This window comes from Leptinotarsa decemlineata, unplaced genomic scaffold, assembly GCF_025532065.1.
Source record: "Leptinotarsa decemlineata unplaced genomic scaffold, Ldec_3_MD MMD2_tig00026294_RagTag_RagTag, whole genome shotgun sequence".
Taxonomy (NCBI): domain Eukaryota; kingdom Metazoa; phylum Arthropoda; class Insecta; order Coleoptera; family Chrysomelidae; genus Leptinotarsa; species Leptinotarsa decemlineata.
Window position 1 is genome coordinate 11,293,266 of NW_027412674.1, and position 22,175 is coordinate 11,315,440.

At 34.0% G+C, this 22,175-nt stretch overlaps 2 protein-coding genes across 3 annotated transcripts in view; one reads left to right on the top strand and one right to left on the bottom strand.

Moving 5' to 3' along the window:
- Window positions 1-22,175, bottom strand: part of Pih1D1 (PIH1 domain containing 1) — a 57,277-nt gene that overhangs the window by 24,220 nt on the left and 10,882 nt on the right. The gene's annotated exons all lie outside the window — the stretch shown is intronic.
- MRP (Multidrug-Resistance like Protein 1) overlaps window positions 6,574-22,175 on the top strand; it is a 93,066-nt gene continuing 77,464 nt past the window's right edge. The window contains exon 1 of the mRNA XM_074180362.1: window positions 6,574-6,732. The gene's annotated coding sequence lies outside the window, so the exon portion shown is untranslated. The remainder of the gene's footprint in view (window positions 6,733-22,175) is intronic.

Below are 22,175 nucleotides of genomic sequence, written 5' to 3' on the forward strand. Positions count from 1 at the left end.
ATAGAAAGAAAGCAAATTTCAGCAGCTTTCCGAATTTTCAATAATATACAGGGTGTTCCATTTAAAATAATCAAATTTCAGCAACTTTTTCAAGCAAACGAAAAAACTGTATTTTTTTACCACCCTGTATTGAAGTAACGGAGATTAGGCTGACGTGTGGGACGTGTCCAGGTATCACCTAACTCCAAACCAAATTTCGATATCATACTACTTCTTAACTAACAGATATCGGCATTTTTAGAAGTCATGATTTTCGAAGAAAGATATTATTCCTTGTGATGTCCAGGGATATGCAATTAGGTCGACTTATTTTTCTTGAAAGCTAAGCAAGATACCTAAAAAATTCAAGAGACAAAAAAGTTGTATTTCTCATTGCCTAATCCAAAGAAATAATGAAAATTGCAAAAAAGTCAGTGGCGTACATTTTTAGGTAAAAAATATTCATTCAAATCCCGCTCGAGACACCACTGGACTTAATAATTGAATCACGTTCGGGCTAAATTAGCTCCTTAATGTTACAAATACCATTGCCGAATTACAACAAAATTAGGTAGAGGATATTTAAGATATTCACGAATTACTTTTTTTTTTTAATTTTTATTTTAACACCCTGTAGCAAGAGAACGAAGAATTTGCGGACCCATATTTATATGAACATTTCGTCTTAAAGTTACCTAAAGAATCGTCTGTTAAATTTATGGTACATACCTAATTACAGCTGTGGAAAGTTTATTCGGATAAAAATAACCACGCTCCTGTGTATTTCTTTAAATTTTCGTTCAAATATTGGTTTTTTCGTCGTTATAAGATAACTTATAATTTTTCAAAAGATTGAATAGAATGTACCTAAACTCGAGATAAAAGTAAGGTCGTGATAATAAAAATAAATGAATACGGAAAAAAATATTTCAACTTCATGCATAATATAATCTCTATATTATCTCTTTGATCAATGACAAACTATACTGTATTTCATTTATTTTATTATCACAAACTATCGATGATAAAACGAAATAACCATAACCCAGTGAACGACCTGAAATCTTTGTTTTTCTACTACATTGGAATTTATAAGGGTGTTTCATTTTTTACCTGTGGCTGTTGTAATTATTTATTTTGATTTCGTATAAGAAAACTGAACTATGAAACGATTTATGACGTCCTCTTCTACGTCAAAGGATTGTGTTAAAAAACCTAAATTACCGGCCAATTGTAAATACGATGAAAGCTACTTACAGTACGGTTTTATAGTGAAGCCAGGCACTGAAACCAGTGATAATCCTATTCCTCAATGTGTTGTATGTCTTGAAACACTTTTGAACCAATCCATGAAGCTTTCTTTACTGATGCGACACCAAAATACTAAGCACCCTGATTTTATTGGTAAGCCTATTGAATTTTTTCAAATAAAATCTAATTTTTTAAAGAAAGGAACCCAATGTTTGACGAAAGTTTGTCAATACTGATACTAACTTAATAAAGGCGTTATACCTTGCTAGTTTGAGAATTGCAAAAGATGGAAAGCCTCACACAATAGGTGAGGCGCTTTTACTGCCGGCCGCTGTGGATATGGTTCAAGCCGTGTTAGGAGAAAAGGCAGCCAAAGAAATTAAAAAAATACCACCGTCAAATAACACAGTAAAAAGACGAATTGACGATATGTCTAATGATATTGAAGAACAACTTAATTCAATTCGGTTTCTTGCCCCAAGAAACAATGAATGCTTATAATTAGGGACTATAACTAACTACAAAGTATAATAAAATAACAAAAATAACATACTTTACAATGAACACATATTATATCTAGAAAAAAAAATACCAATGAAATGCAGTCAAATAATGAAATTGGTTACAGAAAGTATATGTTGAAAACGTGTAATAGAAATAAAATGTAAACTATGAAATTCCGCTAATTAGATTTTTTTTTCAATTGATATTTGAATTTTGTAATGGAATGATACTTCTTTATTTTTTCTGGGATTGAATTATATACAGCGTGACTCACGGTCGATGGTAGATTAGACGTTTCTGGAAAACGCAAAGCATGATTTTTCTGAAAATTTCACCTCTCACATTTCCTTACCTGTTCTATCGATCATGGTGAAAAATGCTTCAAGATAATATATCATGTCCCTATACCTAAATCGTCAAGTTTTCTCAATAAAGTCGCTTCTTCTAGAAACATTTTTTTTAGAATATGGATTTAGGTAACAGTGGAATTATCAAGCTTATAGCAGTTCGGTTACTTTTATAAATAATTTACAAAGAGTTATCGACGTTGTTTCGAATCATCTTCCAAAATAAATGCAAATATCGATTAATCAAACGAAGTTCTTATGAAATTATTCATTATACACATGAACAAAGTGATCAAATCATTGTCAGAACATGTAAAAAATTCAACCAAATGTATCCTGAATTAACACCAATGAACGAGAGGAAGTTTGTAAGGTTACAAAATAATTTCCTTAACTATGGCTCAAAGTTTCCAGGGAACAACTGTACCAAAAATCAGTCATTTCTAGGTAAAAAGTAAGATTTTGTGGGCTAAAACATGTGAAAGTACAGAAATAATAGAATTGGATGATTCAAAATAACAAAATTGTAAACAAAATATCACATTTTCACAATAAATGCTGAAAATGTTGTCCTTTACATTCTAAACACTTTAAAATGTTTTTTGTACGCGACTTGTGGTTGCTTTTTCAATTTCCTGGGGATTCAGATCTCAATACTCCGCAATATTCGCCGTCGCAATTCTTCTTCGGTAGGCACTGGAGTACTGTATACCCTTTCTTTTAAAACACCCCTTAAAAAAGTCAAGTGGCGTGAGATCGGGTGATCTCGGTGGCCAATCCAACGGTCCTAAACGCCTAGACCAACGATCGTCGAAGAGTTCGTCAAGTTTCCTGGAAACTTCCTGGGTGGAATGAGCTGGCGCTCCGTCCAGTTGAAACCACGAATTCCTATATTCCTCTAAAGGCAAATTTTTAAGAAAATCGTTTACAGTCGTCCTTAATATTTGGAGACATCTCTCTGCATTCAGTGTGTCTTCATAAATAAAAAAGCTAATTTTATTGTTCTTCAGAATACAGAAAACATTCAGGTCAAATTTTTCTTGAAAACCCATTTCTTTTGTAACATGAGGATTATGATCAGCCCAAAAATGTTTATTCCTTCTATTGAAAATACCATCCCTCGTAAATTTTGATTCGTCGCTCCAAATTATTTTTGACAAAAATTCACGATCTTCCTGTGTATGAATCAAAAGGGATTCACAAAAATGCATTCTACGTTCGAAGTCTTCTGCTTTTAGAGCTTGAACTTTGGTAAATTTATACGGTTGAATTTCGTGATTTTTCAAAATTCGTTGTACTGAAGCATGTGATACACCTAAATCTTTTTCTGCACTGCGAATGGAAGCTTCTGGATATGCATAAAAATATGCCAAAACGTTAACAGTATTGTCCTCATTTGAAGTAACAGGTTTTGGTAATGTTGAAGGCGCTTTTAACATGGAGCCATAGTTAAGGAAATTATTTTGTAATCTTACAAACTTCCTCTCGTTCATTGAATTATTTAATTCAGGATACATTTGGTTGAATTTTCTACAAGTTCTGGCAATGATTTGATCACACTGTCCGTGTATAATACATAATTTCATAAGAACTTCGTTTGAATAATCAATATTTGCATTCATTTTTGGCAATTTTTTGAAACACCGTCAATAACCATTTATCAATTACTTATAAAAAAAGTCACCAAACTGTCATGAGCTTGATATTTCCACGGCTACCTAGAAATCAAATTCTTTAAAAATTATTTTTTGTACAACTGTTATTGAAAATCTCTTTGATAGAAACACTTCCATCAGAACACCTACCAAAAAATCATTTAGAAAAGTTCACACATGCAGTTCGTGCTATTGGTAATATTAAATCCCTGTGAAGTTACTGACGATGTCGAAGTAGTATTCAGTCCAACTGTAGAAAGTCCTTCATGACTAACCAATAATCCTCCTTAAAATAACGTGAGTTGGCGTATGTAGTTGTAACATATGCCTTGTAATCCAAAGATCGTGTGTTCAAATCCCATGGACCCTATTATTTTTTTTATTATCAGCAGTAACGTTATACAAAAAAAATTGTATGATAGATTTCTTAAAAGTGATTTTATTTTGCTCGTGAGTTTGCTCCACTTGCTGACGCTCGTTTTGCAATAATCCCCACTCACAAAATAAAATGCCACTTTCAACACTTGTAGGTAAAACGTGAATAACTATTTTTCCACAAAAACGGCTTTATTGAGAAAACTTGACGATTTAGGTATAGGGACATGTATATCATCTTGAAGCATTTTTCATCATCTTTCAATTTATCGAGTAATATACTGGGGGTTTCATTTGAAAAAATGAACTTTCGACTACTTTTAAGCACAATGGAAATAATAGTAATTTTAGAACGCCCTGTAAAATATGGAGTCGATTTCTTGGTGTTATTTGAATATTTCGAGTTTGTCCAAACTATCATCAAAATATCTACTTTTCATGAATTGAGAGTACTGATGTACTTAATTTCAATTAAGGCTATGTTTTGGACCATATTTAGCACAATTTATTTTTTATCTCGAAAACAGATAGAGATAGGTATAGGACATTATTAACAAAAAAGTATTAAAATACTAGAGCGATTCCAAAAATGTATTAATATACGGGGAGTTCCGTTTAAAAAAATATAATTGCTAGGACTTTTTGATAGAAGTGGCAACGCCGCAATGCTGAAAATTTTTTAGATCGATAGAACAGGTAAGGAAATGTGAGAGGTGAAATTTTCAGAAAAATCATGCTTTGCGTTTTCCAGAAACGTCTAACCTACCATCGACCGTGAGTCACGCTCTCTGCAAAATTGAGTTTGGCACCTATACAATAGATTGATGCTAGTAATTTTTTCCAAATATATTTTTTTTGCATCTTTTCATCTTATTACTACATTATGTCGTTAATCGACCAAGGGCACCGAAAATTATGATCTAGGGCTTATTCGATTCGGAATGACAAATTCAACATCTGTAGAAGATGCATTTAGTTTGTAAAGTACTTCCACATACAAAGACTTGGAGTGTATTTGTTCTATCTCCATTAGTTTATGAGTTATTTTAATAACAATGATTGGAAACCATGAGGAACTGCCAAACGCAAAAACAGAAAAATATTAAAAAAATTGTAAAAAATACAGAAATTTTTTTTTACACAAAATGTGACACAAGGTTGTTTTTGTTTGTTTGATAGCATTTAAAAAATATATCGTAAAAATTAAAGTGATTAAAACGAATTGTTTATTACATAAAAGTTTTTTTTCCGAATATAAATTATGATAAAAAATCGTTTCTTATCGTATTTAGTAGCAATTAAAAATGTTATTCAACAATTTCGATTTCTAAGCAATAAACATTTTTTTTAATCATAATATTCATCACTGATGAAAATCCCCTCCAAAAAATTTCAAATATCTTATAAACAATATATTTGTTTATAACAATTTTTCAAACAAATAGAGCTAAAAATTATGAAAAATCATTTTTATGTAACTTTAAATAATAAGAATACGAATAAATTTGAATATTAAAAATGTTTTCATTGCTTCAATTGAATTTTTCACTTTTTAACGTCATTGATTATTGATAAAAAAGTGTAAAATCAATTTTATTTTTAATTTTTCCAACGGAAATCTTTTTTGAAGGCTTTCAAGAAAAGGTCCAGGAAATGAAAAAAAATTGAGGTTTTTTAGTTTAAAACTTATCAGAGTTTTTATGTAAATTCAAAACTTGTAAAAATTAGTTAATTAACTAAAGAATATGTAATAAAATAATCACGGGAATTTTTTTTCCATGGATGTTCGCTTATTCACCTGTCTAGAAGGTATGTGAATTTTTTTTCCTAATAATGATATGCAATGGGTTAAAATAATTTGTATGGCCTCCAAATTAAAATTATAAATATTGGTGATACAGTTCCGGCAGGGGGTAACTTTTTTTTAAAGAAATTTCCTCCTCTTTAAAGATCTTTTTTCAAATTTCGGATATCTGTAATATTTTCCTAGATATTTGCAAAAAACCAAACCACCACTTTTCTTTTACTAAATTGTTAATAACTTTTGCAATTTTTTCGAGCCCCTTTTGGAATTTTTCCAAAAGTTGCTATAGAGGTCAATCCGAATCGAATGAGCCTGGATCATGGTTTTCGGTGCCCTTGGACAGAAGTTCCAAAAAAAGGATATTGTGACCCAGACTATAAGTCTTCACTGAGATATTACAGTTTGAAGTGAATTTATAGACAAAACTTTTGAACCTTATAATAGTTCCATATCCCTTGCGCAATATAACAACTTTTGTCTCAATCAAACGAAATGTATGATTTTGAACATCGGCGAAGCTTTATCATCGCAAATACCAAAATGATCCTAATAACAAAAGGCAGTGCGACACAATTCTAGCCGGTATTATTTGTTGAAACCATTGTGGAGCGCTAAGTAAACAAATGAGTTTGCGAGGAGCATCTCTGTTGACGAGGACGCGATTTCATTCACTCAAGTGGAATCGACGCCGCTGTAAAGTCGTGTGAGATAGTGAGTGAATTGGTCATTTAAAAGTCGGTCAATTTATTGGTCTTGTGATCGCGAAATTCCAACCGTTTGCGGCGGTGACAAGAATAAAGTGTCAGGATTTTCGCAGGTATGAAAAAATTTATTGAATAGTTTTTGACAATATGGATTTCTTTTGTTACTTAAACGGCGTGTGTCACATCGACCTTCCATTAGTAGGAGTTAAATGATCAAAACCTGTTCGTACAAAAGTTTTAAACAACAATGCATTGGGATTTTTTAACATATTCTCCAATATACGGGATACCGAGTAAAAATGTTGCGTGTAAAAGTACTTTTGAAGAACATAAGTTCGAACATGACTGAAGAAGTTATTATATAGTGAAACGTGTTACGGTCTTGTAAAATGTAAAGTGAAAATCTCTCAATAATAGTTGAATAATTTATAAGACACTTTTGCCAATTATCGGCCACACATTTAAGACTGTATGTATATTATACCGAGCAGTTATGAATTTATTCCGAAAATAATGTAAAAACAACGGTTCAGTTCAATCGACATCTTCAATTAAAGGTCACTTGAAGATTTTTTTTCATTATCAAGTAATGATTTGTCTGAAACCTTTTTTTGGAATACTGGGTGGTATTTTTTTTTTCGATTTTTTTAATGGGAATCTATGTTTCATTTACCATTTGATTTCCCAGTATATTCATAGCGACTTCAGTGAGGTATATCAGAGAAACACAAACACAATTTGACCTGAGCTCGATCCCAAGTACTCGTAAACCTAGTTATCGTTGAAAAATCTTCTTTAGATCATTTTCCTCGGAGAATTTTTTCACTAATAATAATAATGTATTCAATGTTTCACATTCAATAACGGTCGTTAGGATATTCGTAGTTTTAAAGATCTAAACATACACAGGGACATTATAGTTGAAGGACAGTCCTTGCTGACTAGTTAAGAACAAAACTTGGAAAATATCTTTGAGTGATCAGCAGAACGGAAGTGTTCTGACAATGACACCTGTCATTGTCAATTTGTCAATTGTTTGTTGTCTCTCTCTCTCTTTGTTCTTCAACCACATGGCTTTTATCGTTAATCCATAATTTTAAAACAAATAACGATTTTTAGTAAATTATAATTCAATAATCTTCTTTATATTCAGTGAGGAGTCAACCTCTTTTAATGTAGTGAATTATTTTATTGTATTGTTTAAATGTAACATTCGACACGGTCATTCTCACTATGGGAAAACCTAAACATTCATAAATTCAAGAGTCATAATTCACTTATCGTGGAACAAATACAAATCAACACACAGCAAGACCCAACATTCAATATACTCCACAAAATAATACATTCCTAGAAACAATGAACCTAGAGAAACACCAACACAAAGGATATTACTTGATGTAACCCAAGTACAGGCAAATTTAAAGAGACATCTGGATGAAAGGATAGGACAAATACCTGCAATAAGGCGTCTAAGCATATAAAAGAACAAACAAGAAGATAAAACGTTCAGTTTCAGTATAGCCATGAATGTGATAGCATGGTCTACTATTGAAAGCGCTCGTATATAATGATTACAACTTATTGAAGCTTCAAATTCTTTTGGTGAACGAATGTTAATATATACTTTTTTATTTTAATTTATTTTAATGTTATTCTACTCTATTATCGCTCGTTTAACACAATAAAACAGTATCTACTTAACGGTCTAGTGAACAGTATTGCCACAACACAATGTGACTATCTACCGATGCTTCACCTTCCCAACTTGCTCTGTACGTTCAACACAAAATGTGATGAACCCAAACAACTCATAATTTAATGGTGAAATTAGTTTTTAGGAAAGAAAAGTTTTGGCTTTGTACTTCTCTATCTTTATACAAAAAATGTAGGGGTCTTTCAAAGAAAGGAAGATAGCAAGTAATTCCACAATGATCTTTTAACAAAGATGCGTAGATCATGCAAAGAAGTTATTTTCTGACACGCACTGGAAGAAAAGGTCTTCTTTAAACAGCTACTTTCACATAAACATTGACTTACACCAGGGGTCTCCAAACTTTGGAGCCTTCGGGCCATAATGATTTTTTCAGTTTGTTCCAAGGGCCAATTTCTGCCCTTAACTATATTTCTAGACTAGGATAGTCGCAAAGTGCGTGACCAAAGAAAACTTACATTTTCTTTGCATTTTAATTATTATTGTGTATTGTGACACTTAACGACATCTAGTGGCGAGTAGTGGTACTATGTACTATCTTTTCCAGCTACCCGCTAGGTGGCATTAGGCGTAATTAAATATTTGGAATTACCGCATTGGTTCGAGAAAGTTCTGGTTCTGGCTAGTGTATTCCGATCACCTCGAGATGTCAGTAATAATTGCATATAAAAAATCTAGCGGCACAACTGCGAGTTAGTCTGCGTAGGAAAGGCGAAGGAAGTGAAACTGTCTATTGTGAAATAAAGTAACACCCGTCAATGAAAGTATTTTGATTTGACTTATTGTTTTTATGTGTGATTTGTTAGTATGGAAAAAAAGCGGCAGTAGCCGAAGAAATATGCCCCGAAAAGGTAAATTTATTTAAAAGTGTCAGTTTGCAGCAAACACCGTGGCTCGGAGGGTGCAAGACATCGCAGAAAATATATCATCTCAACTGTCTGACAAAAATGGACATCATGAGTGGTTTTCTCTAGCATTGGATGAGTCAACAGATGTGTCAGATACTGCTCAGGTGTTGATTTTTATTCGCAGAGTAGATAAAAGCTATGAAGTGTACGAAGAACTTCTTGATATTGATAGTATTCACGGCAAGACAACTGGGGCAGATATTTTTAAGGGAGTTGAAAATGCCATTAATAAAAAGAACCTTCGATGGAGATATTTGAAATTTATAACAACTGATGGAGGCAAAAATATGTATGGTAAACATAAAGGAGTGGTTGCACTTGTGTCGAAGGCTGTAGAAAATGATGGTGGTTCAAAACCATTAGTCTCACATTGTATCATTCATCAACAGTCCTTGAGCGGAAAATGTTTGGATATGTCTGAAGTTCTAAAACCAGTCATGTCAGGTTTTAACTTCATCAGATCCACTGGGCTGAATCACCGACAATTCCGCGAGTTTATTCAACAGATTGGAGAAAATTATTTACCATATCATACTGCCGTATGCTGGCTTAGTTGCGGAAAAGTCCTTAAGCGCTTTTTTGAACTTCGAGCAGAGATCGATTTTTTTTTAAATGAGAAGCAGCGCCCTTTTGCCGATTTAGAAAATAGTGAATGGATGTGGAAGTTAGCCTTCTACGTCGATTTGACAAACCATATGAACGAACTGAATTTGAGATTGCAAAGAGAAAATCAGCTTCTCCCTGATTTATACACCAATATCAAATCCTCCAGGCAGAAAATAATACTATTTCAATCGCAATTACGTAAAAAATGTTTCATATATTTTGAAACATGTGAAATATTCAGCGACACTACAGAGACTGAATTTATCGTCAATTTTGCAATCGAAACTTTGAGTGCTTTGAAGATAAATTTTGATACTCGTTTTTCAGATTTTGATGTCATTTCGAATGAAATTAAGCTTTTTCAAAATCCATTTGATTCTGACATTGAAACCCTGGCTCCGGAAGTCCAAATGGAAATTATTAATTTACGGTGCAGTGATATGCTTAAGAACAAATATCAAAATTTATCTTTGTTGGAATTTTATAAGAGTCTTCCACTGGAACAATTTGATAATTTTCATAAATTTGCTCGTGGGTTGGTTTCTGTTTTTGGTACTACTTACCTGTGTGAGAAAAAGTTTTCCAAGATGAAGTACACAAAGAATGTTTACAGATCTCAATTAACCGATGAGCATCTTAAATCTCTTTTGATAATTGGTACAAGTAAAATTGATCCACAACTACAAAGTATTGTCGGTGGAAAATCACAATTACATAAATCTCATTGGTGTTGTTGTTTTACTGTGATTCATTTCAATTATTTGTTAGTTATTAATATGCTCAAACTTAGATACTCAAGTTAAGTTTTCTTTGTCATCATTTCTGTCGTTAAGTTTTACCTTGCAAGTAAATAAAACCGAGTAATTATCATTCTGTGTTTTCTTCTTCAACTTATCACAGCAATAGTAACAACAATTAGGTAATCATTGGCTGTCGCGGGCCAGATTGATGACACTGGCGGGTCGGATTTGGCCCGCGGGCCATAGTTTGGAGACCCCTGACTTACACGAAAGAAAAATTACTTTCAAATAACTACTTTTGTATGAAGATTGATTTATGCAGAAACTTTTTTCCTATTCAGTGTTTACTCTGAACAATCGATATTGAATTGAATCAGATATCATTCACAGGGTTGCTACACAATATAGTAAATGAAAGAGGTAAAATTTCACTTACATGGAACACTGTTAAATCTACTCATGTCATCGAAGACAATACGTACATAATGACATTCATTCGCTTATTTGACTGAATCCCAGCCATAGGACTCTGGTTTAAATTGAAAAGGGGATATCTATAGGCGAGATTAATTTTTGGGAAAGGTTTATGATTTCTACTTCTCCATCTTTATATAAAGTTGGAGAAGTAGAAAGCCAAAACCCTATTGAACTAATGGAAGGTGGAATTAGAACTTCTGGTGAAGACTGAATTCAAACAAGAACTGTTATCAACACCAGAACTGCAACTCTCTTCTCGACGCGCGTTTCACTAACCAAATTGAAGTAGACTATTTAGGATTCTTCATCTCCTGAAGACCCTAAATTGTAGTCTAGAAGAGTGTTGGAGTTCTGGTGTTGGAACAGTGCGTGTTTTGTATCTTATTGGACTATGAAGTCTGAACTGATAAAAAACACAAAATAAACTTCATAATAAATAGCCGCAACAGTCCAACTCCGTTACTATTTGTTTGACTATTAATCGGTTCGTTTTTCATCAACCAATTATTTATTAATTGATGTTGATGATATGAAAACATCAACTGATTGTAACGATAAACATATGAGGATAAAACAAATGTAACTCTCGAAATAAGTGAATTAACGTGGGTATTTTTTCAGAAACAGTAGTTATCACTTATAAAATATTACATGATGATTACGAAATTCATTCTTGGGAAAGGAAAGTTTTGGCTTTCTACTCTTCCATCTTCATACAAAAAATGTGGGAATGTAGCGAAGAACGGAAGAAATCAATTAATTTCAAAATAAACTCTTTCAGACACAAATTGGAAGGAAAATCCCTCTAGAAACAACTACTTTAATATAAACATTGAATAATACGAAAGAAAACTACTTTCGAAACAAACTACTTTAATATTAACATTGAATTATACAAAAAATTATAATATTTACTAAAAACATGCCTCCTTCGAATTAATTTTATTATACACTCTCGAACAAAAATATTGCATATTTTATTTCATGATTTTTCATTTCATGGTAATTTCTTTTCCCTCAACACGTTATTTATTTTCAATGCGCTTTTATTAGCTTCACCTGTATGTATGTATGTTTGTTTGTTTGTTTGCTTGTAACTCTCAAGCTCGGGAACTGTATTTGACAGAATTATCGATATTATTGCTTGATATATTCTCGGGCAGATGGCGCTGTACCCAACCTCCTTGATATAATTCAAACTCACTTTACATGTATTTCTTCATTTGAAAAAAAATTTTTTTTATCAACACGGGCGCCTGCTGCCTTATTTGTAACCCTCCTTTGCACGCCTTCTGCTTTGGACTTGGTAGCTGATTTTCAGGCTCCCACTCCGGAATCGGAAAATATCAATGGTCATTTTATCACGCTTTTATTAGCTTCACCTGTATGTATGTATGTTTGTTTGTTTGGTTGTTTGTAACTCTCCAGCTCGAGATCTGTATTTAACAGAATGGGGAATGTTCGTCCTGACGAAAATCAAGTAGTTTTCATAAAAGTGCTCTAAAACAACGCATTTTAAACTTATCCTTTCAACCTTTTTCTTTAAAAAATTATTTAAATACTTGAAAAAGAGGAATGAAATAATGCATTCAACATTTAAAGGGCTTCGTTTCTATTTCACCATTTGGCAACATCGGTCATAGCTAATAAAGGACCATGAATTTGTTACCTGTACGAGACGAACAAAGATGACATTCTGTTTCATATGACATTTTGTGCACCTAACCTATCTTCCTCTATATAAATAAATAACAAAACAATTGTTGTTTATGTGGCTTGTGGAGGTGGTATTGAACTATAATTTATATTTTGCCTTATAAAAGATTTCTAAAGATAGTTTTCCTTTTGTAAAGTAGAATATCTAGGTACAGTCGAGGTAACCGATATGGTAATCTTAAAGGTGTCGGCGAAGTCAAAGGCCAAAAAAACCAATACAAAGGAATTATGCCGCAACGAATTAGTCCACGTGGACTCATTTACTAACCGAGTTTTATGATTCGCTGAAGAGTCATAAAATTGAATTTGAAGTCATGTTATGGTGACCAACAGAATGTAGCGATGAGTACCGCGTTGTGGATGTTATTAAAGGGGAACTGCTAGAAGGTAGGGGGCACTTTATCTTTTACTTGAACTATACGTATAAATTATTTCAACTTGATATAGGCGCTGTTGACAATATGTGAATTAGAAACAAATCCCTTTAAAAATTAAAACCCAACATTTGAAACATCAATTTGAATACTTTTCTAAGTGAATTTGAAAAACTCATGAATTAAACTCAACTTTATTTTGTTCAAACTTGCATTTGCTGTAACCCAAATTGATGAACATTCCCCATTATCAACATTCTTGCTTGATCTATTCGCGGGCAGATGACGCTGTAGTAACCTCCTTGATATAATTCGAACTCACTTTACATGTATTTCTTTTTGTTAACATGCGCGCCTGCTGCCTTATTTGTAACCCTCCTTTGCGCACATGGTAGCTGATTTTCAGGCTACTTCTCCGGAATCGGAAAATATCAATGGTCATATTTCTAAACAATATACGGCTGATTGTTAGACGGCTGAGAGTTTAGATTAACACGCTTTTATAGCATACGAAACTAAAAAACACGCTTTTGAAGAAAATCGAACTAAAAAGTTCAAAATATTTTTTTAAGTACGCTTAAAACAATAAAGAACGAAAAATACTAGTATTATTGTGAAAAAAGCGTGGGCGCTTTGTGCCATATTTTTTGTATATCAAGCACACGTCGCTATGGAAGAAATAAATCTCGAGATATTCATCTCTACAAACTACCAACACAGTAGGTTCTGGTAAATGCCTGCCGTAAAACAGCTACTTTCCCGGCTAAAACCACGCTAGATATTGAATCATATCATGGGATGGCACATGTGATGTTCCTTCCTCGCTTGATGCTTTCTTCACGAGATGGAGCTGTTACTAGTTAACAATCTTTCTCTTTTAGAGGAGGGTTCCATACACGCAGTTGAACCGCGTTGAAATTATTCGAGTCTCAGGTACGTTCCTGTTTGGGTCGGATCTTTCCTGCACTGATGAGAGGTAATACTTCGAAATAGGTCTGTAGGTCTACTCGAATAATTTCAGCATGGTTCTGAAACATCTGCGAGACCAACCTCTGTGAGGTATCTTGCATAAATGTCCGTCTGATACAATTGAATGTTCAACGTGGCATTAGCCGGGAAAGTAGCTGTGTTCCGGCAGGCATTTACCAGAACCTACGGTGTATGTAGTATTTATTCTTTAGTACTGACTTCTCCTCTGTTTGTATCTGTAGAGTAGGGAGGGTGACTGTAGGCCTACAGCACCTAGGCCACATGTGACCTATTGTACATCCTCCCGAGAAGTTGTTCTCCTAGGTCATCGTCCATCCTGTCCTTTCCAGGAAGGTGGACGGGTCACTGGGAGGCATCTCCTTTATATCGGCAGGTGTAGGCCAAGACTCGCTGAACACACACTCTCTTATTGACGATAAATCCGGGCACTCGCATAGGACATGCCTGACAGTCACATCTTCCTGTTCACACATCCTCCATAGAGGTGTGTCCACTAGCCCCATATTATGGAGGTGTTTCCTTAGTTGACAGTGGCCAGTCAGAAATCCTACTGTTAAGCTAAGGTTTTTCCTGGTCATCGCCAGATATTTCTTCGGCGCCAGCTTCTCAGGGTCGCCCAGGGTGATCCTGGCAAGACTGCATCCTTTGATGTCATCCCTTATCTTTAGGGATTGAGCATGGGTGTAACATTTGGTTGGTTCCGCAATTGGCGAAGTCATCAGGCCATAGGTGCCACTGGGTCCTAGAATTCTTAGTTTAGCCGCTTCCTTGGCTAAAGAGTCGGCAATGCGATTACCTTTACTCTTGTCGTGCCCTTTAACCCACCTCAGGATAATGTTATTATCTACCGAGGCTTTGGCTAAATCTTTGTGACATTCTAGTAATAGCCCAGAGGTAATATGGTGTCTGTTCAAGGCTAATAGGGCTTGTCTGCTGTCAGTGCGGATTATTATCTTTCTGAAGTTAAGAAATTCCTTGGAACTCATATAGATAGTGAAATGAGTTGGGAAATTAATATTGATGCAAAAAAGTGAACACAGGTTACTATGCTACATTGCAATTAAAAAATATATTCAATACCAATCAACTCATCAATGTATTATTATGCTCTAATGTACTGCAACATCTAATATATAAAAATGGATGTTTGTTGGTTGGTTGATAAGTGATAAACTTCTACATCGCTCAACCAATCGTGATGAAACTTGACATGTATAAGTAATTTTTCATAGAGAAGGTTTACAGGCTATCAATTTTTCTGTAACTCGCCACTAGATGGCGCTGTAGAACAATTTTTTGAAAGCACTGTTCTATAACGCTGCACACGCCTAAGTTCGTTGATTCTGATTCTGTCAAAACGTTGGAACAGCAGCGATACAGCAACATAGTACTAGTATCCTATAATATCAACATCTGAGGATGCTCCAGTAACTCAGACAGAATATTTGTTTCCCAAAAAAGAATTATTCGACTCATTTTCAATCTAAAACCAGATGAATCGTGTCGACCATATTTTCAAAAATATAAAATTTTAACAGTTCCATGTATTTATGTTTTCAAATGTATAATGTTATTTTTTCAATTATAATTATACATAATGTAAATACATTTTATTAAAACAACGATAAAAATAAAATAAAAACAATAATAAAAATTAATTGGCGCTCCGGGGCGACTTCATTGATTCCAGTTGCGCATTTGCTTTTTCAGCTGCAGGAAAACCCGGAAAAACCTGCAGCACCACATCATCTGAAGATCTTGATCTAACAATGTCCTCTCTCTTATAAAACAAAATGTAGGGTGTCTCCAGAGGCTCTAATAAATTCAATACATCACCAGAACACTTCGTGACACGATTATCGTCAAACATAAACCAGTCCGTTTCTTCTTTGACCAAGGCGTAATAATGACCAAATTCAACGCCAGAACCACAGTGAACAATGACTGCATGAATATTATAATAGTGGTCTGCTAGGTTGAAATGTTCATCTATTTGGAACCTTCCAAAGAGTTTCTTGCCTCCGTTAGAGGTTGAGTCTTGTTTGAAAATCATCAGTGTTATTATTAGATTGACTGGAGCCTCAGCTATACTTGTTTCCTTATAACAGTCAGTTAGTTTGGCGCATGTTTGACAATACAGTCGATCATCACCTTGTAAAAATTCCATTTTCAGATGATTTAACAATAAGCTTTGCACGGACTGGTTATTAGTCGTATTAGGAAAAGCTAGATGAAGTTCCAGAAATTCACATAATTTTCGGTACTTCTTGAACATTTACCACAAAGTAAACCAGTGAGGATTTTTCCAGCAAAAGATTTACTAACACAAGACGAGATGGGTTGTACGCAATCATTCAGTCCAGAGCGGTCAGGAGTATTGATTTTGCTATTGTTTTGCTCACGAAGAGTATTCAACAAGAACCCCAAGAATTTGGAACAATCCTCTTGTTGTCCTAACGAGTATCTAGTGGACTTCAAAGACTCCAGGAAATCGGTTGGAGGGAAAGATGATACCTTCTTACGAAACTGAAGCTACATGAACAGTTGTTAGAGTTTGATGAATAAGTAGGAAACATTCCCGTTCTCATTCATCATTAAAACTTCGTTCATGAAATTCTTCGTCATGAACAAATGCTATTCATGTAGCAAGTGTTTCCCAATTTTCTTCTTTAGATTTTCAGGACAACCATCTACTGATTCGTAAGGAAGAACATGTTTCACAGAATCTCCATAAGAACCATTTCTCAAGCTGCGATCGATCCTTCCAAGTGAAGAAGGGTTTCGTAGAGGGATCGATTCGGCTCTTGCTTCAAGAAGCTCTTCCACTGAAAGGGTACCAGTTTCACGAGGACTACAACTCATTTTTTGGGGGGCAAGAATGACCTGAGTCTACTGACCTCACTGAAAAAGAAGAAGGTGGATCAATCACATGTGAATTAACCTTGATAGGAGACTGATGAATATTCACATATCTCGGCTTGTTTCGAAGAGGTTTCAGTTCCGTACTGAAATTAGGGCAATGCATGATCTCATCAAAATTATGTGAAGGAGGAATAGTTCCAAGTACTGAAGCAGCATTGCCACGTTGAATAGCAATACTAATTCTTTCTATCAAAAAAGAGGTAGAACGGTGATCTTTCGTTGCTTGGCCTATTCTCCTTAAAAGTTCATGAACGAATAACAGAGACTCCGGGCCATAAACACCAAAAGTTTCAACCGCTACTGGATGAAACAGATAGTTGTTTCCAAGATTTTGGTATTTTTTTCTTTTCAATTTCTCGCCAGACAATGCTGCAGTTCCAGCAGACTTGGAACTTTCGGCTAGATGGGAAGCCGCGACCGTGTCAACGCAAGTAAAGTCCCATACCACAGGTTTACCGTATTTCCATGGTATGAGAGACATACCATCTGGTCGTTTACCATCATCTCATGCTGAGATGTATCAAACAGTTTCTCATTGCCATGGTTACCCAACTAGAAACGGAGACCTCATCAGAATTCCTGCACGCAGCTCATTATTCTATGAAAAAAGCTCCTCATATAGAGGTATAAAGTTTTTCAATCATCTTCCCGCAAACCTGAGAGAGCAACGGAATAAAAATTTCTTCAAATCAAAATTGAAAGTATATTTGCAATATAAATGTTACTACAGTATCAAAGAATTCCTTGATGCAAAATGAAAATGTGTTTGCTCATATGTATGAATATAAATTTATACATGTTTTCATGTATATGTGAACAAATCTATTAAATTGTGATATTTTAATATTGTTGATTGTAAATTTGTCTATCATCACACGGTTTTTTTTATTTTTATTTGTGACGTATCCTATATCATGCTGTATGTGATCTGTAAGGATTGAATAAAGATTATTATCATTATGTTATTGCCAGTAATTCCTTCCCTGGTTATTTCTTTTGTGGCGATTGAGATACCAGCCAGTTCTGTTTGGACCACGCTGGTATTTTTTCCATTCCCCACTTAATCCTTAGGCTTCTTTTGTTTTTGAGCCGTCTGTATAGTACTGACTTAATTGCTTCAGATAATTTTATACTCTAATAATCAATTGCAGATTTCGAAACAATTGAAGTATGACAAAATCACAAATGTTCTATGCGAGTACCTTCAATGGAGTAACTTATACAGCTAATAATAACAGTAGTTGAATTTGTCATTTTTTTAATTGCTTCAGTGATTACAAATTTGCATTTTCCATTTGAATAAGCAGCCGATTCCGTTCAGGTTAACTTGACCGAGAAACTTGGGAAGAACAACTTCGTCCTTTCGTTTACCGTTGAGTTTTATTACTTCAGAGACGCAGATGTTGTACGAGGACTGTTAAAAAAATAACGCGAATATTAATTTTTCTCCAAAAATATTTGTATATTCATCAATTTCAATTTTGTCCACTCTAACGTAGTCCCCCTGAGATATAATACACTTTTGCCAAAGTTTTTCCAATATTCGAAGCATGTCTGATATGCAATTTTTGGTATGTCTCCGAGCTCTCTCAGCGAATCAGTTTTCATCTCCTTAGTCATCGCCAAATGCCGTCCTTTCATGGGTCTCTTCAATCCTAAGAAGAGAAAAAGTCGCAGGATACCAAATCTGGTGAATAAGGTGGCTGAGGCATGATTATGGTGTTATTACGAACAAGCGATGACAAGTGAGCAAATGCATTATCGTGATGCCAAAGCCACGAATTGTTTTTCACAATACCGGGCGTTTTTTTCGTATTGCTTCTCGCCAGCGGCACATAACTCACCGAATGTCACTGTCAATATTTCAAGTTTTTTTGAGAACTTGGTTCAATTTTGTAATGATAATAATCTTTTTTGAAATAGGAAACCTAATATATACATATTTATGAGTGTAATAATAACGCTAGCAAATTGAAATATAAAAAAAAATGTATGTAAAAAATTTTAAATTTAAATAATTTGAGATTTAAACTAGCATGTAGCCAGACAATGAACATTACAAATAAAGATTTCAGTATCATATGTTACGTAAAATTCAAATAGATAATGAAATATATAGTCCGTTCATAATTTGATTTGTCGATAGCACAAAATGAGGGCCCAAGTCATAAAACGGTCGTAAAACTCGTAAAATCATAGGCGGAGGTTCCTGAGGTGTTTATTCATTAAATATAAAGCTTCAGTTTATATTCGAAACTTGCCTTGAAAGGGTGAAGTTGTTACGAACGAAAATAATTTTAGGTTAAGTACATTTTTTAATCGCATTTAATTTACGGCTCGTTGGTGTTTCGGCGTCTACGGCAGTAATTAACGTCTCTAATATTTATTTTGCGAATTTTGTGCAGTGCGTGAGTAACTTTTTTTCATATTCCTACAAACATATACGTACCTTTCGTTCCTGCTTGTTTTGTTTGATTGCTTGCGATGGCTTCGTCATCGTCATCAACATCATCAAGTTTTACACCGGTACTGTTGCGTACAGTCAGTAAGTCTGTCTATTCACCAAGAGAGAAGACTATTGTTTTGAACGTTCACAATGCTCTGGTTTCTCAGAATCCCACAAACACTGTTCAGAACATAATAAGAGTTGTGCCAACATGACGGGCGTAGGGGAGTCAACAATATATAGGTTCCTATCAGAAAGAAAAAAAAAAGGTACCTATAGCTAACCCAAATACAAACGAATACTTAAAGAGGGGGAGAAAACCTATTGAAATTGATGAATTTGCCAAAAATGGTATTCGAAGGAAAATTCACGAATTTTTTTACAAAAAAAAAATACCCAACTTAAACAAAATTTTACAAGAAGTTAGAGACGACCCGGATTTGCCTCATGTCGGACGAACCAAATTGTGGCAAGTTTTGAAAGAATTAAATTTCCGGTGGGAGAAATCAGATCGAAAATCACTTTTGATTGACCGGGAAGAGATAATATGTTGGAGAAGAAAGTATCCAAGATCTATACGAAAATTTCGGGCTGAAGGAAGACCAATTTACTCTCAGGACGAAACGTGGGTAAACGCAGGTCATACTCTCACAAAAATTTGGACAGATAAAAATATATCAAGCTCCAGGCAAGCCTTTATGGAAGGTTGGTCTACTGGTATTTCCCCACCCTCTGGTAAAGGCAGTAGATTAATAGTTTCTCACATTGGCAGTGAAAAAGGATTTGCTAAGCATGGTTTGTTGGAATTTGAATCCAAAAGCACAAAAGACTATCACGAGGAGATGACAGCTGATGTTTTCGAAGAGTATTTTGAGCAGATGATTGAACATATACCACCAAACTCAATTATAGTATTAGATAATGCACCTTATCATTCACGACTAGTTGAAAGACTTCCAACGACTGCGTGGAAGAAACAGGATATCATTGACTGGCTGCGGAATAAGTCCCTGCCTTACGAAGATGGAATGGTTAAAGCAGAACTTTTAAAAATTGCCCGGCAACACAAATCTAAGTTCAAGAAATACGTAGTTGACAAAATGGCGGAAAGACGAAACATCACAGTCCTTAGACTTCCACCCTACCACTGCGAATTAAATCCAATTGAACACATTTGGGCACAAATGAAAAGCTATGTGGCTAGAAAAAATACGTCATATAAAATACAAGCTGTACGTGAATTGTTATATGAGTCTTTACAACATATTACAGAACAAAATTGGCGAGATGCAGTAAGACATGCAATAGAAGAAGAACAAAAAATGTGGGATCTTGACAATATAATTGATGCGACTGTAGAGACACAACCGCTAATTATTAACCTGCAAGACGACTCGGATTCCGAAGATGATCCTGTTTATTTTGAATTTGAATAGTTTTGTAAGTAATCGTAGTTTATATCATTTAAAAATAGGTATTAATTGAATAAATGTATCTTTTACAAATAGCAAGTAACTTATTATTTTTGAATAAAATAAAGAAATTTTTTTAAAATAAAAATACAGTTTACAGTACCTACAGTTTAAGAATATTAATATATTCATTTATTTAAAGTAACTAATGTTTTAATCATATACTCTACGACACTGGTCACTCATTTCCACTCAAAATACCTACATAATCGGATTAAAAGTTGTATAGCTGTATTGTATTTCTTCAGATACAAGGTGGGTTAGTCGAAAACATCTTAAACTGCCAGTTTTAGTTTGGTTTTTGTTATTATATCATATTAGCTGTCCTCTCTGTATTTCAGTTCTCTAATGAGGGTCAAACTTGCAGTGAGCTATCAACAAATTATGAACGGACTATAGGTACATATATACATTGAATTATTACTAAAACAGTGATATTTGGTTTCATTGCAGATACAAATACCCTAGTGAACAATTAAAAACAATAGATGATAGCCAATAATGTACCAAATAATTCAACATAACTATAGATAGATCTTTTAAAATATTTTAAAAAGGATTTTTTTTTACTTCTTTCGGTAATTCATTGAACTCGTGGAAGCCCTTAAAAAATAACGAATTCATGATTCTTCTGAGTGCCGGTCTGTTTATATGTATATTATTGGAATGTCTTGTATTATAATTATAAATGTTTTTATTGAATTTGATGAAATCTTTAAAATAATATGGTGCCATTCCATTTACAATCTGTATACTAAGAGTCATTGTAAAATAGTAGAATCTACTTTCAACTGATAACCAATTCAAACAATCAAGCATAATTTTCATGGGAGTACGGCGATTTGTTTTCAAGATTACTCTCATTCCTCGATATTGTAGCATATTTAATTTATTGAGTTTAAATAAAAATAATAATGACGCACAATAATAAAAGTGTGGTTGAATAATGGTATTGTAAACTGTTACTTTGGACAAATTTTGTGTTATTCTACTGAAAAAATATAGTTTTTTCGATATTTTCTTATGTAGATATATATTCAAAGTGATTGTCAAAATTTAAATAATTATACAATTGAAAACTAAGGTATTTGACTAATGACACAACTTCAATTTTTCGTTATTGATATTGATATTTGAATTGATATTATCCATTTTATGAATGGATCTCTATCTAAATTAATATCGCTACAC